This window comes from Lepidochelys kempii, chromosome 8 (genome assembly GCF_965140265.1).
Source record: "Lepidochelys kempii isolate rLepKem1 chromosome 8, rLepKem1.hap2, whole genome shotgun sequence".
Lineage (NCBI taxonomy): Eukaryota > Metazoa > Chordata > Testudines > Cheloniidae > Lepidochelys > Lepidochelys kempii.
In genome coordinates this window covers 84,120,169-84,139,254 of record NC_133263.1, presented here as the reverse complement: position 1 = coordinate 84,139,254, position 19,086 = coordinate 84,120,169, and the positions used below count along the sequence as shown (strand labels likewise).

The 19,086-nt window shown below is 42.1% G+C and overlaps 1 protein-coding gene across 2 annotated transcripts in view; it reads left to right on the top strand.

The window, feature by feature from the left end:
* Positions 1-19,086, top strand: part of ST6GALNAC3 (ST6 N-acetylgalactosaminide alpha-2,6-sialyltransferase 3) — a 315,028-nt gene that overhangs the window by 289,155 nt on the left and 6,787 nt on the right. The window lies entirely within an intron of this gene.

Here is a 19,086-nt window from a genome sequence, read left to right as displayed (position 1 = left end):
AAAGCATCCTGGATTTTCCTTAAAGGTCTCTTATCCAAGTATTGACCAGAACTGACACTTCTTAGCTTGCAAGAGCTGATGAGATAATAATTCAAGATGGCACGACTGCAGGTGTGTGATAAGGAGTTACAGTGTTAAGAAGAAACAGGCACTACCTTGTACAGAAAATTAAAAACACTCAACAGACATTAGTCAGTATATAAACATACTCCTTTTCAATACAGACACATTACAATGTATATTTAACTCTCTACAGAGTATACGTAAGTATAGATGCAATAGATCATGGTATGTGGAGGTATGAAGGATTTATTGGCTCGCATTTAGGTTGACCTGCATTGTTCATAGCCTTGCTATTTGTGAGTAGTGTCATCATCCCAACGCATGCTAATAAAATCTTCATACCATATCACCAGGGGTGAAAATAATATTAAATTCTTGCTGGAAGGGACAGGGCCTTGGGCGAAAGGGGTGGGGCTGGCAGTCAGCCTCCCCCAGCCAAACCATCCGCACTTGGCCTTGCCCGCATCACCCAGGCTCCGGCAGCGATTTCAAAGGGCCCGTGGCTCCGGTGGCTAGGAGCCCTGGACCCTTTTAAGTCGCCAGCCCTGGGGAAGTGCCCCTTTTGCTCCCCCCTGTTGGTAGGCCCTGCCGGTAGGGTCCCCGCCAATGGGGGGGAAAAAGGGGCAGCGACATTAAAGCGTTGCCGCGGCAGCACTTTAACATCAGCTATGTACGGGCTGGTACCGGCTTCTTACTGGTTCGCCATACCAGCTGGTACAGGCCCACTTTCACTCCTGCATATCACCCCATTATGTCTTCTCTGATAGGATCTCTGCATGAGCATATATATATATATATATATATATATATATATATGTTATGTATAGAATAATCCTATTTACTAATACTTACCGTACCATGTATCTGAGATCATGTGACAGGCACTCCTGGGCTCGCAACAACCCACTCCTATGTTCCCAGTCAGGTGCTAAATGGACAAAAAGGGTTTTCTTGGCTGTCTCCCCCTTCAGGCAGGGCAGCACCTGCTGTAGTCTGACTAAGCAACAATAGGCAACAATAGGCAAGTCAAACCACAGGCCTGGGTTAAGCTTCTCTTCCCTCAGGGAGGCTCTGGCAGGCAGGAGTCTCTGGTCAGGGCCTAGCTAGCCAGCCTTCTCTCACGAAGTGAAGGATGGAGCTGGAGTCAGCCCCAACCGAGCTGAGCTCTCCCCCTTTTAACCCTTTCCTCCAAGCCTGACACCTACTACAGGGGTAGAGGGTTGGCGGTAATAGAGCCCATAGCAGCTTGTTAACCCTTTCGTGGCCAGTGTGGGATTTGTATAGCCCCTCACACAACTCCATTACTTCCTAGTCTAAGTATAGGAAATAATATCCTGCCATTATTTCTTTTCTCCTAACCCTTTGTCTGTCTCATCGATTTAGATTGTAAGCTCTTTGTGAATGTACAGTGCACAGTCCAAAGGGGCCCCAAACTTGGGGCCTCTCAGGCTATATCTATGCTGCAGCTAGAAATGAGCCTCCCAACCCAGGTGGACAGACTTTCGAGCCCATCCCACCGCTCTGGATTTGAGAGCCTGAACTTCACTCATTGGAAAAGGCAGCATGCTTAATTAAATGCTATACAAGGAGAGAAAAACACAATGCCCTTCCATCCCCATCCGACAATACAGAGCGGAGTAATTAAATTGATACAGAACCCACAAAGCTAAAAAGTAAACAGAGAGCTATGACCTCAGCTGGTGTAAATCAGTGTAGCTCCATCAGCTGAGGATCTGACCCAAAGGCTTCAGTCTCCCTTCCCCTAACTTGATCGACCAAGATCGGAGTACAGTTTCACTCTGGCCTTTCTCCCATATTCAATGTAGAAAATTACAAAATACATTTTTAATAGTCTCCATTGCCAAGCCGCAGACACATGCTGCGTCCCTTTTGGAATTTGTCTCCTATTCACTTTTTCTGTTTTTGTTTTGTTTTTAATTAAAATGGTTTGTGGGGAATTATTTATTAAAAATACACGTTACTTTCAGCCAAGGGTAGATAAATGCTGTTCAGTATCTTGTCTTGACAAGGTAAGAGCTAATCGGGGAATTTCTCTTGTGTTCACCAACAGTAGATTTCTCTAAAGCACGCAGCTAGGAGTACTAAGTATTGTAATACTGAAAGAAAAGGGTGGGAAAACCTATCAAATGAATTCACTCTGGGGATGCTGGATTAACTGGAGCTCTGTTTGTTTTACATCCTCCTTGGAGAAAGAATGTGCAGCATAAAAACGTCAGGTGTGTGGTTTCAGTGTATTTTAAGAGAAGTATTTTATTTGTGTCAATACACTATTCTTTTTCAACTTTGCACATTTTTGAGCTTAGGTTCTTTTTTAGTTATGAAAAGGGAGAGCCTCAACCCTGTTCCAGCCCCTTTCTGCCATATAAAAGGACCCCAGCAAAGTAAAGAAACCCACAAATCCCCTGGGGCAGAAACTGCAAATGACAGCCATAAGGCGCCTTCCAAGGACGCTTGCACAAGCCCTGGTGAAGGGGGCATGTCAGGGGCAGGGCTGGGGGCAAGAGAAGCATGGTAGGGGGTGATTGTAAGTACAGGGTACAGGACAGAGCAGTGCAAGAGATTGCAGGCAGGGCTGCAGCCCATAGGTCAGACTAAGGAGGCTGCCATAACTTAGGGTATGTCTACACTGCAATCAGAGATGTGTCTGCAGCACAAATAGACATACCTGAGCAGTTTAGGATTACCACCTTCAAGAGTCAGAAAAACTAGCCACTGGCCACTCCCACCACTCCCCACCAACTGAAAGAATCCCAGCATTGACTATAGCTAATTATTACTAATATGTTTTAGAGATCCGTTTTACACAAAAATAAGAAAGAAACTGTGTATTTTTATATTATTTTGTCACTTTTCTTACCTTGTCCTAAGATAAATGTTTGCAAACTTTGCACATCATACCACCCCTTAAGTCTTTTTGAATGTGTATTTGATTTTGCTGGTGCCAGCAAATTCTTATTTTTAGTGGCGATGTCACAGAATTCCAGCAATGAGTACTTGAGGTTACATCTAATGCAAAGGCTGAGGCATCTAATGCAAGAGGCCCAGCCAGGGAATTATGGGTGCTAAGGGGGCGGTGTCAGGAGCTCTGTAAAGGGCTGTAGGTGATCAATGCCTGAGGAGAGCTGATGGGTGCTGGGTGTGTGGGGTTTGAGGATAGCGTGTGCCTATGAGACGCAGGTGGATTGTGCAGAAGGCAGGGGGTGCTGGGTGTCTGGGAAATGCAGGGAATAAGTGTTGGGTGCCTGCAGGAGGTGGGGAGGCAGGGGCATCTGCAACTCTCACACCTTCCCCAAGCACACCAGGAGAGGATACCAGCCAGCCACCTCTGCCTCTTACCTGCTGACCCCAATGGAAGACTGTTTGCAGGCAGGAGACTTCTCTGCGCTGCTGCTTCCTGACAATCCTGTGCCTCCAAATATGGTGCCCCTGTCTGGTGCATCAAGCACTGGTGCCTCCCCAAGCAAGGTTGCCCAGTGCCTGTCAGCCAACCTGAACTCAAGAAGACCCCTCCCCAAGTCCTCTACCTCTTCCACTTCTGGTTACTGAGCCTCCATCACTCCTTCCAGAGCAGGGAGCTTAACTGCGCTTTACTAGCCAGTGGGGAAAAAACAGCGTTCAGCACATATTTGCCAGCAACGGGCAAGGCAGTACAAAAACTGGTCAGGCTGGCTAAAAACGAGCCACCCTGGCAACTATACATTCAGGCAGCTTAGATCTAGCTAACTCAAATAATAGCAGTGAATGCCATCACAGCAGTGGTGGTACAACCTTGCATGGGACCCTGGGGATGTACTCAAGTGGCTAGTCTGTGCTACTGCAACTGAACACCTATCTTTATTCTAGCTAGCTAGATCAAAGCGAGTCAGGTATGTCTATATGTGCTGCAGTGACACCTTATTGTCGTGTAGACATACCCTTAGACAGGCCACGAATGTCTGTTCAACCACTAGGTGAACATTATGTATAAAATATGGTATTGAGACGAACCTCAGCCATACCTGCCAGAGTTTTAAAGGATCTTATGATGAATACATCTCATGCATATAAACCTCTGTAGCTAGTCCATATCTGGTACAGGACCATGATGTGGTGTCAGGAGTAAACTACAAAAAGAAACAGAAGAAACAAAGCACAAAGGATTGCTGGATCTCAACACGCCACTCTTCAATGCCTCAGAGAACTTCAGCTTTGCCGAAACCTTTGGAATGGACAGAGGGGAAACAATATTTTGCAAGCAGTATTTTTCAAGATTGTTGCCAAGCTCCACAAGGAAACTGTTGATATACAGGTATCTTCTTTAATTTATGCTATGGGCAAGCAGGCAGAGCTCCTTTGATTTTACTGAAGACCATCACAGAGATTATCATGAAAGGGTTCTGGTTATGCTCGTTGCATACTTTGTACCTCAGAGAAGTGTGATTTATTAAAAAGCATGTTTTCACCAGCGAATTCTAGAGCCAGGAGAAAATGTTGAATGTTTTATAAGAGCTCTGCATACATTGGCTGAAATTGATTTGGGGAATGCAAAATATGAAAATATTAGAGACAAGCTGGTTATTGGGTTAACAGATAAAAACCTTTCACAGCAGCTAAAACTGAAGAGGGATTTGACCCTAGCCACAGCTACACAGAGAGCAAAGCAATCTGAGCTGATGAGATAGCAAAACCTATAACAACTTGACAAGCTTGAAAAACCTGAAACAAGTGGAGAAATGATGAACAGACACTTGAGTGTTAAAAGTCATTATCATAAAACCCCTGATGCAAGGAGAGAGAACTTCCAGGGGGCTAAGAGGGACAAATTCCAGCCTACATCATCCACAAGGTGTGGAAAAAGTCATATCCTAAGAGATGATGCATGTGCAGTCAGAGGCAGATAGTGTAATACATGCATGGAATATGGACATTTTGCGGCTGTATGCCATACCAAAAAAGTCAAGGAGTTGACTCATATTACAGAAAATCAAGAGCCATTGTTTCTGGGATCTATCACTTGTGGTGAAATAGATCCTGCCTGGAGAGTGAAACTGAATATTCATGACAAGACTATTATTGACTTTAAAATTGACTCAGAAGCTGATGTCACAGTCATCTCAAAAGGAATTTACAATCACATTCAACCACTTCCAGAGCTCAAGTCACCTGCCACATCTCTGATTAGCCCTGGAGGTATGTGACCAAAGGATTAAAGACCAACAACCCTCTCAGCTGCAGTTTGGCAGCCATGATGGGGGTAGTGAGAAGGGAGGAAGTACTCAATGGAGGATTTGATGATACTGGACTTTATAAAGGAGATTTAATATGAATCAACTTAAGAGACAACACTAACCATATAGTGTACAAATATCCCAATCAGAGGGACCTTGGAAGAGACTAGCTGCAGATTTATGCAGATTCACAGGACATCATTACCTGATCGTCCGTTTCCATGTATATAGAAATTGTACTTGAAAATACATAACATATTGCAGTGTTATTCAGAAACTGAAATGTACTTTTGCTCACTTCAGTATTCCAGAACAACACTGCTGCAGAATTTAAATCATTCTGAATGAAATGTGATTTTGATCATATTACTAACAGTCCACATTATCCACAAGCAAATGGAGAGGCTGAGAGGGCTGTTCAGATAGCCAAGAAAATCCTACAGCAGAAAGATTCATTCCTTGCTCTTCTGAGTTATAGATCAACACCAATAGCAGCATCTGGGTATAGTTCAGCACAACTCCTTATGGGAAGACAACTCAGAACTACTGTTCCAGCTTTGGAAAATAACCTATTTCCAAAGAGGCCGGACTTGAAGCAATTAGTCAAATCAGGTAAAAGGGCTAAAAGAGCTTGTGAACAGATGTCACTCAGAGAACTGCCAGGTAAAGAAATTGTGGTAAAGAAAAAGAAATCAGCAACCAGAATGATCTGAATATGAATGTGATCATGACCAACAGTAAACATTTCAACAGAAACCATCGACATCTACAACTTGTTCCTCAGAAAGAACAATCAACAGAGCAAACTCGGCAGATGCAGAACAAGAAGAAGACTCAAGGATTCCAAACTGGCCATAGCCAGTTGTTACAACTAAAGGACAGCCTGATAACCAAGTTGTCATGCATTCAGGTTGTATAATTAGAAAACCAGTATGATTCAGAGATGCTTAACAGACTGATATGTATTGAACCTCAAGACAGCATGATAGTGTAAGTATTGTAAAGGTTAGGAATGTAGAACTCAAAGGGGGAGATGGAATGGAAAGCTAAATTGTATTATACTGTTCAGTCGCTATCTGGCACTGTGGACAAAACACCATATTTAAACAAACCTCAGCCATACCTGGCAGAGCATTAAAGGGTCTCATGATGAACACATCTGGTATGCATAAGCAAGCTCTGCAGCCAGTCCACATCTGGCACAGAAGAACATGACAAACACTGTCTAAGTTATGCCAGGGACCTCTTCAACATCCTGAGTAGCCCAGGATTTGGAGGGTGCAAAGGTGAATTAAAGTCACCTTATCACCACCACCCCCGAGGGCTGCACATCTTAGAGATGCAGCACAGAATTTCAAACTAAATCTTCAGTGATAACAACAGTTGTTGAGGGTACAACAACTGTAATTTTCTTACAACAGTGTAAAAGGAGGGGATGTCAGACATTCGAGAAAAGGGAATGGTACAGAGTTGAGACAATAGAGGTTATTCTTATTATATCAATATTAATCCGTGGGGGTTTTCCAATCATTTTACACCACTTTAGCCAGTCACAAGATTTCTAAACAAGTTCTTTGTTAATTTCACTAAATCAGGATCCTTTCTTTACCGCTGTTACCAGAATTTTTTCTCTTTTTGGGCGTGGGGGGAGGTGATGAGAGGGAGGGCAAAATCTGTTCCTGAAATAACTTCTATTAGTTTTTCCCTGCATCAGGTCAGAAGCTTTTCAGTTTGAAACAATCCTAGAAGATGTGAAGGTGATTCCCTAGAACATGCCATTCCCTCCAGCATTATGTTGTGAACTTTAGGCCACGTTCAGTGCAGCTGCTTTGAGCCAGACAGTCAGTGCTGCAGCTGCAAAGCCAGGTTAATCCATGTGCAAGGGGATCCTTTGCTGGCGCAGAGCCTCTTACATTACTCTCCCTCCCCACTGCTGGCAAAGCAGGGAAAAGTGGACATAGCCAAAACAGAGGGCATGGCCTTTTGTGACCACCTCACACCCCCAAATTGGTGGCTTCCAACCCTGGGGGCCACTTGCAGCTGCAATATATTTGAGTCATTTAAATCACTTATTTTAGAGTAAACTGGGTCACAGCTTCCTGATGCTTCAAATTACGCCCTGTAAAATGGGGGAAACAATACTTACCAACTTAACGGGGGAAGCTTTGTGAAGCACTTTGAAATAATGAGTGAGCCTCACATGCAGAATTTATAAGTGATCTGCACTCAGAGTGTACGATAATGTGTGGTACAAGCACATAGACAGATGTGAGATCCTTGAATGAAAGTTGCTATACATGCAACAGCATAAATTAGTATTTATAATTAGTGGTGTCCGTAAACTGATAGGATTTGTTCATGATATATTCTTTCTTAGAGCACATTAATACGTGGCATCTATTAAATGGTGCAATTTGCCCCTAGTGTGGAAGGCTTTGCTACACAGCTGCAGGTGCTACCAGAGAAACAGGGTTGTGTGTCCTTTGTTCTCCTGGAGTGGGTCATTGACCCAGCCAACACAGAGTGGGCCTAACACATGGGGCTGCAGCCAACTCTCAGGCTTGAGCAGTATCCTGGGAGAGATGGAGCAAATTTCACACCACCTTTCACAAATTTCACAACACTTCCTCAGTTCTCATCCCCTAATGCCCCTACTTTACTTGCACTACATTGATGACATCTTCATCATCTAGACCCATGGAAAAGAAGACCTTGAGGAATTCCACCATGATTTCAACAATTTCTATTCCACCATCAATCTCAGCCTGGACCAGTCCACAGAAGAGATCCACTTCCTGGACACTACAGTGCTAATAAGTGAAGGTCACATAAACACCACCCTATACCGGAAACCTACTGACCATTGTACTTACCTACATGCCTTCAGCTTTCATCCAAACTACATCACCTGATTCATTGTCTACAGCCAAGCTCTAAGATACAACCAAATTGCTCCAATCCCTCAGACAGAGACAAACACCTATAAGATCTCTATCAAGTGTTCTTAAAACTACAGTACCCACCTACTGAAGTGAAGAAACAGACTGACAGAGCCAGAAGAGTACCCAGAAGTCACCTACTACAGGACAGGCCCAACAAAGAAAGTAACAGAACGCCACTAGCCGTCACTTTCAGCCCCCAACTAAAACCTCTCCAGCTCATCATCCAGGATCTACAACCTATCCTGAAGGATGATCGCTCACTCTCACAGATCTTGGGAAACAGGCCAGTCCTCACTTACAGACAGCCCCCCAACCTGAAGCAAATACTCATCAGCAACAACACAACAAAACCACTAACCGAGGAACCTATCTTTGCAACAAAGCCCGTTGCCAACTTTGTCCACTATCTATTCAAGGGAGACCATCATAGGACCTAATCACATCAGCCACACCATCAAGGGCTCGTTCACCTGTACATCTACCAATGTGATATATGCTGTCATGTGCCAGCAATGCCCCTCATTGGCCAAACCGGGCAGTCTCTACGCAAAAGAATAAATGGACACAAATCAGACATCAAGAATTATAACATTAAAAAACCAGGCAGAGAACACAACCTCCCTGGACACTCCATTACAGATCTAAAAGTCGCAATATTACAACAAAAAAAACTTCAAAAACAGATTCCAGTGAGAAACTGCTGAATTGGAATTAATTTGCAAACTGGACACTGTTAAATTAGGCTTGAATAAAGACTGGGAGTGGATGAGTCATTACACAAACTAAAAACTATTTCCCCATGCTAATTTTTCCCCTACTGTTACTCACACCTTCTTGTCAACTGTTTGAAATGGGCCATCCTGATTATCACTACAAAAGTTTTTTTTCTTCTGCTGATAACAGCCCATCTTAACTGATTAGTCTCATTAGAGTTGGAATTGCAACACCCATTTTTTCATGTTCTCTGTACATATATATATATACATATATATATCTTCCTACTGAATTTTCCACTGCATGCATCCGATGAAGTGGGTTTTAGCCCACAAAACGTATGCCCAAATAAATTTGTTCGTCTCTGATAAGGTGCCACAAGTACTCCTTGTTCTTTTTGCTGGTACAGGCTAACACGGCTAACACTCTGAAACCTGACACCACCTTTTGTTCACTTCAACTACTTAGAGCCCAATTATTCATGTTTTGGGCTGGATCCTAAACTGGTGTAAATCAGCAGAGTTCCACCAGCTGAAAATAGGGTCCTTTATGTGCGTGAAGTGACTCTCACACAGGGGCTTTATGATCAGAAAAAAATTACACGAAAAATGGTGCCACCTTATCCCTCAAATCTATTCCCTGTGTGCATTTAGGGGCCCTTCTGCCTCAACTGTTCTGAGACAGTAGCAATTGTCACGGGTGTAGTATAGCAACCTAGAAAGAATAGGAAAAAAATGTTCCCAATCTACAATTTTTTTACCGCTCTTAGCACTGCAGAGTCAAGACAGCTGTGGGAGATTTTTTATTGATTAGTGCATCCACAGAAATGTTAAGCAAGTTCCAAATGTCAAATCTTTACTAATGTATATACACTAAAGAACTGCAGATGTCAATTTCATCTACTGTATAATACACCTCCATTGGGTCAGGGTTATTGGTAATCATAAGCAGCATGACTTTTAGATCCCAGGTGAAATTTGCAAGATGGGAGCTTGGAAAAAATATCATTGTATGTATGAACTGCGTAAACATTGTTCTCAGGGTCCTCTGGGACCAGGATTTGCACCTGGGACACAGAACTGATAGCAAGGGATTCAAAAGAACATGTGTATTTCTGGGGAGGGTAAAATTACAATGAATAATGGAAAAATGGGATTGGAGTCAAGATAAACCATGTGGAACTTTTCTTTTTCTTGCCCAAAATCTAATATTCTTTTGTATCTTGGAATATAATCTTCCATACTGAGCATATCTGAGATACTGTTCATATCTGAACAGGCAGTGTAAACTGCAAAGACCGTGCGGCTGTAAGAAGCTACAGAAGTCAAGTTGGAAACTCCCTATCTCTATAGGGGTTACCCTCTGACATGAAAAGATTAAGTACCATGAATTTTCCTGTACAAAAGTCAACCTTAAAACTATATTGTCTGTGGCAGTGTTTATGATTGTAATTATCCCTTTAGTTTGGTTCTCCTGCTTGTGCTTTGCAGTGAGCCAGGCCTGCATGATCACTCTTGGTAAGCAAGATTGCTCTTTTTCTCCTCTGAGCCCAGCAGCACAGTCTTCAAAGCAGCCCACTGTGCTTGGATGAAATAACTTCTTTCTCTTGTCACTTGAGTTCACAGCTGAGCAGGAATGCATCAAAGTCAGATCAAGGAACCAGAAATGAGGAAACCACAAAACCATGGATAGCAGAAGTTGGTTCTTTTAAGATGCCTTTTTTCCCTCACTCGCTCTCCTCCAGGTTCCCATGTGTAACAGCACATGAAGAAAAGATTGTACAAATGTAAGCCCTGGAATTATATATACAAAGACATGCTATCGATTCCAGTAAATGCAGTAACTTGCTCATAGTTATTTTAAATTTTTATTTTTAAATTTGTTGCCAAAAATTACAGATATTAGGTCAGGTCTTTGTGTTTATTGTAAAGAAACTGCAGACAGTCACAAATTAATGCAACATCAACATTCTTTGCTCCTTTCTTTTGGTCAGCCAAGGAGCATCCTCGCTGTCTCCTCTAGGCTGGTCACACACACATTATTCAGAGCCCCTTAGAGTTGTTGCTTCTTGTCTTCAATGAGATGGTCTTTAGGACAGCACCCAACACAAATGAGGCCCAATCCTGATTCTGGCCTATAGGTGCTACTGTCATACAAATGGTAAATAATAAAAATATTATAACAGAACAGTGACTCATAATAAGAATGGATGCCCAGATGCTCTGCAGGTAGACTGGGTGGTATATGCAAAAATGTGTAGATTTGTGCAATGTCACTGTTGTTTTGAATGTGGCTTTATGGTTCAGTGTTTGGCAAATCTGTTTAATGAAAACTCAGTGGTTTTGGGGGATCCATCATTTGAGCACAAAATATGCCTTACTATTCCCCTCTTGGATACATCTATTCAGGCATACTCACAGCCTGAATCCAGAATTTGGTCCACATTGCTCGTAACACATTCCACTTGCTTAATCTTTTCATGAAACCATACACAATGGATAATAAAACATCTATCAATACACAAATGTTTCACTTTACAGAATGACCTGCAGCACCATGTGGGGTTTTGAATGTGGGAAACAGTCTGCTTGCTGCTTGAGGGGCAAGGGCTGGTTATTATTAGATGTCCTATATTGTTACAGAGCATACAGTGGGCCTGCACATGCATGCACACACAAATGACTGAATAATTATGGTAAACAACTACCTAACAGATATCCCAGTACAAAAGAAAAATATAAACCTTTTTTATAAAGCAAAATCAATTCTCTGTGTTTGTGCCTTGTTCACAGCCCTTCTTATGCCACTTCTTTCTCTGCAGAAAGCATGCATTAATATAAAAACTATTAGCAACAAACCTTAGAAGTATAATGAATAACAACAGTTGCCTTTGATTTACAGAGAACAAAATCAAACCTGAACTAGTCTTAATGCTCTTTAGCTCTTTGGAGTCTTTCTCCTGAGCCAGACTGCCTTCTCTAATTCCGGCCAAGCCAACAACTTGCTGAGTTCAGACCCAAATGCTCCCCTCCCACGAGACAGGCACACAAAGTGGATTTTTCCACTGTCCAAAAGGGTGGGGTTCTACCTACCACAAGAAGAGAAGGATTTGGCCCATAGCTGCCTGGGGGCAAACCTTGTTGTTTACTCTGGAAGACAAAGGTGATGTGTAGTTGATGTACCTATCACTGGAAGATGCTACCTCAGCAAGGGAGAGCTCTTTAATGCAATAATTCTCTGGTTGTCTGGACAATCTGGTGAGCGCAGAAATAACCACTGGGACATCTGTCTGAGCAACTGAGTTTTGAGAAAGTGGCAAGTATTTTTGGTAGGATACAGAAACGAAACATATGGATATTTAACAATAAACCAAAGCCTGGTTTGTCTGGGACAAAAAAAAATCCATTATCTCAAACCAGGGAACGTTCACATACCCTCTGAGAACAACTGGATGTAATTTATGAAATATGCTTGTCATATGTGGGCAAATCTGGCCTTTGAAAGTCTTTTTGCAGCAGCCAAGACTTCTCCGTGCCTGGGCTGAGCAGCAGGCTCAACAAGGCTCTACAGGCCAAATTTTCCTGGTCCTTATGCAAACGTATTTGGGGAAGACGTAAGGATTCTTCCCTGGTTCCATGTCCCGCTCGGGGGCAAGATAGTGGAGCTCGAGAGTTCTTCTGCTGGGGCAGAAGACACCACACAGAGGGAGAAGAAGAGAAGAAGCAGGGCCTCCCCACTGTCCAGGAGAGTTGGCCCAACACCTGATGAGAACATGCGGCACCCTCCCTGGGAGAAGATGCAGTATAGACACAGACACTGAGTTCTGAGGTGTTCCAGGGGCACTGTGCCTCTTTAAGACAAAATACCTCTCAGAGCTCACTGAGGGCGTGTGTGTTCCATGCTAGCTGTAACACAGACCCAAGCTTTAAAAGCACAGTTTGGTCTCAGATATTGAACAGCTCACAGAAAACTCTGATCATGTTGGAAGGACCCTAGACGATATGAAACCTCCTGCTTCATGGATCGTAGCTGGGAATTCATTTAAGCCAATAGACTTAAGTACATTTACTTAATTTATCAAGGGATCAATCCTGATCCAGCAGGAGTCAATGGGAAAATGCCTGCTGATTTCAGTGCTGCAGTGTCAGGATGAAATGAGAGAGAGCACCTTCAAAAACAAGTGTATTACATTTTTCATCTGCCCCTCCTGCTCAGGAAGTTCTAGTATTTTAAACTGTCAATGTTGAGTTTGTTCAATTGTTTTAAAAATATATATTTTTAAATGAAGCAAAAAATGGATATCTGGTTAGTTATACTGGCCAAATACTCTCTGTACTAATATGCAGTGCAAGCCTAAATGCTGGAACAATTTGTATAGTGGGGGTGCTGAGAGCTATTGAACGAAACTGTAAACCCTGCATATAATGGAATCCATTTCAAGCCAGGGGGTGCAGCAGCACCCCTACTTCCAGCACCTATGCCCCACCCATTGATTTCTCCAAATCAGGAATTAAAACAAGGGGAGAAAAAATTGCTGTCCTGACTGAGATTGATAGCCTAATTTGTCATGCTCATTATCTCATCCAGGAATCAGAAACTGGCACATCAAAGCCTGTTTAAAAAAAAAGTTAAATATTCACTGCAGAACTGCCCATTGGAAAGGATCGTCCACCCAACCATGGGATTATCCACTTATTTAAAAATTGAAGAGCTAGAAAGTGCCTGTAAAATTATGAAAGTGCCTCTAGAAAGTGCCTCTAAAATTATGAAAACTGCTAAAAGTGCCTGTAAAATTATGAAACAATTGAATTTGTGCGTGAACAAAGAAAAGAGCTTCCTGGGATTTTTCTATTAGAAGCAGAACTTTGATGACGCTCGAACTTTTACCTAATTTGAATGCACTCAGCCTTAATCTTTAAAAAAATGATTTGATGCCGTCTGTTTTCCCCTGATTAGAGAGAAATCCAATTTTTTCTTTGTTTAGCCTATACCAGAACATATTAATAGGTGTCAAAGATTGTTTTTTGTTTTCTAGCCCAGCATGAAACATACTACTCTTTTCTTTACCAAGTTTCATAAGTTTTCCCACCTTTTAAACAGCTTTGTAGCATACTATGAAGCTCGAGGAAAAGACATCTGTCTGATTGTCTTATATTTTAAGATAATCAAATATAAGGTTTTACGTATCACATATTGCAGTAGCAGCAGAGACATGCCATTATTGGACAAAGCCAAATATGGTAAGGTATATTTAACAGCTCATAAAACTGCCGGAAAGTGAAAGTCTAAGGGCTAACTCTTGTCCCTGTCTGCGCAGGCTTAAGCAGATCCTGAACAAGCCACTGTCCCCTCAGTGGGGGATATGTACTGCTTGCAAAGCAACCCCAGCAGTGGAGTCCGTGACTTCATACCCTTAAGAACTGGAGAGTGATTTTTTAAAAAGGCAGCTTTGTAAAGAAAGAGCACCTCCCCAAAGCTGCAGTAGCATGTTATCACAGGTAACAAGCCTCATGGATAGGGGGAAAGCAGTAGATATGATATATCTCAACTTTACTAAGGCTTTTTATACTGTCTCATGTGACCTTCTTATAATCAAACTGGAGAAATATAGCCTAGATCAGGGGTGGGCAAACTTTTTGGCCTGAGGGCCACATCTGGTTGCCAAACTGTATAGAGGGCTGGGTAGGGAAGGCTGTGCCTCCCCAAACAGCCTGCCCTCATCCCCCCCGCAGAACTCCTGACCCATCCAACCCCCCCTGCTTCTTGTCCCCTGACTGCCCCCTCCCAGGACTCCCCCACCCCTAACCGCTCCCCTGGGGCTCCACCCCGTATCCAACGCCCCCTGCTCCCTGTCCCCTGACTACTCCAACCCCTGTCCACACCCCCGCCCCCTGACAGCCTCCCTGGGACTCCCATGCCAATCCAACCCCCACTGTTCCCAGTCCCCTGACCGCCTCCCCAAAAACCTCCACCCCATCCAACCGCTCCCTGTCCCCTGACTGCCCACCGGGACTCCCTGCCCCTTATCCAACCTCCCCCTGCTCCCTGCCCCCTTACCATGCCGATCAGAGCGGCAGGACTGGAAGCGCCGGAGTGTTGCCCGTGCAGCGAGCTGAGGCTGCGGGTGAGGGGAGACAATGGGGGAGGGGCCAGGGGCTAGCCTCCCTGGCTGGGAGCTCAAGGACTGGGCAGGATGGTCCCGATGTGTTTGCCGGAGTTGGCCCACCTCTGGCCTAGATGAACCGACTATAAAGTGGGTGTACAACTGGCTGGAAAACCGTACTCACAGAACAGTTCTCAATGGTTCACAATCAAGCTGGAAGGGCATATCAAGTGGAGTCCCTCAGGGTTCTCTCCTGTGTCCAGTTCTATTAAATATTATCATAAATGATTTAGATAATGGCATGAAAGTACACTTATAAAGGTTGTAGACAATACAAAGCTGGGAGGGGTGGCAAGAACTTTGGCAGACAGCATTAAAACTCGAAATGATCTTGACAAACTGGAGAAATGGTTTGAATTAAAAAGGATGAAATTAAATAAGAACAAATACAAAGGAAGGAATCATCAATTGTACAAATACAAAATGGGAAATGACTGACTAGAAAGGAGAACTGCAGAAAAGGATCTGGGATAGTGGATCACAAACTAAATATGAGTATTGTTTGGAGTAGACACTGAGCATGCAGACAGTTGGTTTTCTGAATGAAATCACTTCAAGGGTTTTAATTTTCAAATCTAAAATATTTAAAGTCTGTATGCTGAGAGGTTCTGGGCACCTTCCACTCATTCCATTTTCAGTGGAAGTGGAGACTATTAAGCACATCAGGATTAGGCCTTAAAGTGCTGGTTCATTTTGCTCACGGGTATGTAATAGCATGCACAATGTAAGGTGTTTTTGTGTCTGTGTGCGCGCTAAAATATGAACATGTTAAAAGAAAAAAATCTGCAAAGATGGGATTTGGCCTGATCCAGTGGGTAGAACACTGGGCTGGTCAGCAAGATAGCTGGTTGTTTTCATACCTTTAACACTTGTGTGACCTGGGCCAAGTCATTTCATCTTTTTGTGCCTCAGTTTTTCCATAAAATGGATATAGTGCTATTTACAAAAACTGGTCAAAATATTTGACAGAACATTTTTTCCACTGAAAAATGGAGTTTCATCAAAAGTGACATTTTCCATGGGAAATATCATTTTCAACTTTTCAAAGATTGATCGGGAAAGTAAAAAAAAGTTTAATTTCAAATTGAAATTTTAATTTTGTTTTAATTTAATTTTAAATTTAAAGTTCTCCCCATCTCCTTTTTTCTTTGTGACACAGAATACAATGAAACAGATGATGTAAAGGGTTTTTTTCTTTTCCCTTTCCATTAACTCTTTAAAGTTTCTTCACTTTAGAAAAGTTACATACAGGCAGAGTTTCTGGTTTTTCTTTTGGGATTCTGTAACTTTTCAAAGCTTCCCAAAGTAGGAGAAGATACATTGGGGAAAAGGGAAAAAGTGGGAATGAGGGGGGCTTGGGAAACCCTGGTTGTTTTTCATTTTATTGGACTCAGTGGCAAAAAGAGGGCCAGGGGAGAAAAATGAAAATGTGATGTTTTCCAAAAAAGTAATTTGCAAAAACTTTTTAAATGAAAAATTGTTCTCTTTTTAACCCTGAGAAACACGAACTTAGACATTTTTAATTTTTTTCCAAAATTGTTTTTGTGTGTGTTGACCACGTCTAATATTTACCCACCTGTGTGAAAAACGTGTTAAGATCTATAGATGAAAAGCACTCTCTAGACCTGATGCTGCTCTATCAATGTCTATGGAAGCTGAGCCATTATTGCATACCACTTGAATCTGTGCTCAGTTTGAGCTAAACATTCAGATTAGTGTTTCTTGTTAAGGTTTTGAGGCAAAGAGTATTTTTTAATAAATGAAAAAAGCCCTTTGAGCAAAAGGAACCAGATGGAAATCAGAGGTTAAGAGGTTAATGTGTATTTTCTCTAGTGTTACTTGAATGCCAACCCAGATTTCTGTTTATATGTTATCTAAGCTTTTTCCCAGATACCTAATTTGCCATTTGATGTGCAAATTCTTAACAAATTATTAGTTCTCTACATTTTGTACGGAACTATCATCAATCTTTTCTAGCTCAGTTATAGAAAAATCCCATAAATATAAAACTGCAGTGTTTTGAAACTTGAGATTTGCAAATAACTTTTAAACTCATTAATTTTTTTAAAAATTGAAGTGAGTGATATTTTAAACAGACACAGACACAGTCACATCTAAGGCCCCAGTTCAGCAAGATACTTAAGTATGTGCCCAGTTTTAAGCATGTTAGTCCTATTGGCTCCATTTGAACTACTTGTGCTTAAAGTTAAGGACATACTTAAATACCTTGCTGAATCGGGGCCTTAGTTAGGAGCGTGAATTAAATCCCAATAACTAACATTTCTCTGAAGCCCTAATCCTAGGAGATTAGGCAAAATAAGATTTTAATTTACAAGATAAATAGACCAAATAACTTTTGCTGACCATTGCCTTGTTTTCACATTTTCTGTATTGCTTTTATTAATATGTCAAAAATATGTTTATAGTATCAATAGGTGTTACATTTCATCCAGAACTCCCTTTATTTTTAATTGTTTTCCTTCATTAGCCACATATCTTCAGAAAGAAGAAAGAAAAGAAATGTTTTGTTTTAAAGAACATACTCTGTATTCTGTCACGTACTCCATCTCCCAGGGAAGGTATCTGGAAACTTACTCTGCTATTTTTATTTATCCTGTCAGTGTAGTATATTGATGAGAGGACTAAAGTCCAGTGGTGTTAAAACAAGACATGAAATATTGATTAATTCTTTTTAAGATTCCTTTTTACTCCTGAGCATAGCAGATTTCAGATGCTAGTGTCAATATAGGACTGTCCAATAAGCCTCTGTTATCGGAAAGGTCCTGATCTTCATAGTGCTCTGATAAATGGTTCTTATGATCTTAAATGGTTAGCCCAAGGTTAGTGTGCTTCTGCTGCTAGAGCAGGAAGCTTGTTAGAAGCGGTGCAGTACTCCAAATTAACTGCTTTTGAATACCCACTTCAGTTCCCCATGATTTGATTGGGAATTGTGGAAAGCTTGCATATTTCTCTATAGTAGGCAATAGGAAAAACTTCTGCCTAGAATAACTGGAGAAACTGGGGGGGGGGGGGTGGGAGGGGAGAGAAGGAGAAGACAGATAAAGAGATTTAGAGAGAGTGGAAAAAGTGAGCCAACATCCAAAGTGGGTAATAAAGAGCACTAAGAAAATGCACAAACTAGTAAAAGCAATTTACCTGTGGCAGTTGCAGCATGTAGCAGCATTTCAAAGTGTAAAAGGAAATAGGAGTGTAGAAAACCAAAAGGAATAATATGCTTTGAAAAGGCATATAAGTGGCTCATAGCTTACATTTCATTGTTAATAAACTGGCTGAAAGGTCATATTTTAAATTATATGTCTGTATGCCTATTTAACGTCACAGCACTGATAGCACCATTCCTCTGAGAGAAGAGCAAGTAAAATTAAGCAGTTTCTGACTATAAGTACATCAGTTACCAAAGTACAACACTATTCAGAGCCAGTCTGGTGAAAGATTGATAGCTTTCACTTGTCACCCTCCCTTATTTGCACATGGATACTTTCTTCAGCACTAACTTATAATATTATGACACTGATTCTCCCTGGTGATCTCTTTGGTGCACAAAGGCAGCTGAATCAGATATCTGGCATTTCTCCTGGTAAAAGAGAATTTTCTATGTGGTGTAAAGCTGAATGGCTCTACACTGCCCCCAACATATAGATATTTTGGGGAGTTCCAGGAGAAGAGGCAGTGTAGCCAAAGCACCTCTTGCCACAGCAAGTTCCTTTGGGAGGGCCTTTGCACCCAAACTTAATTTAGAGCAATCCTTAGGCTGCTTTAGCTTGTGATGGAGAACAGACAGGTCGCTGGCTGTGCCCGGAATCTGGGGGCTACAAAGGTGGCATACAGCCATCTTGCCCCCTCTCCTTCTCCTCACCCCACATCTTCCTGAACTGAGCTCAGTCTTAGGGCTACATTTAGCTAGCTTTGTGACTTGATGTAAACATTTACCACATGGATTTTTATTATTAATATT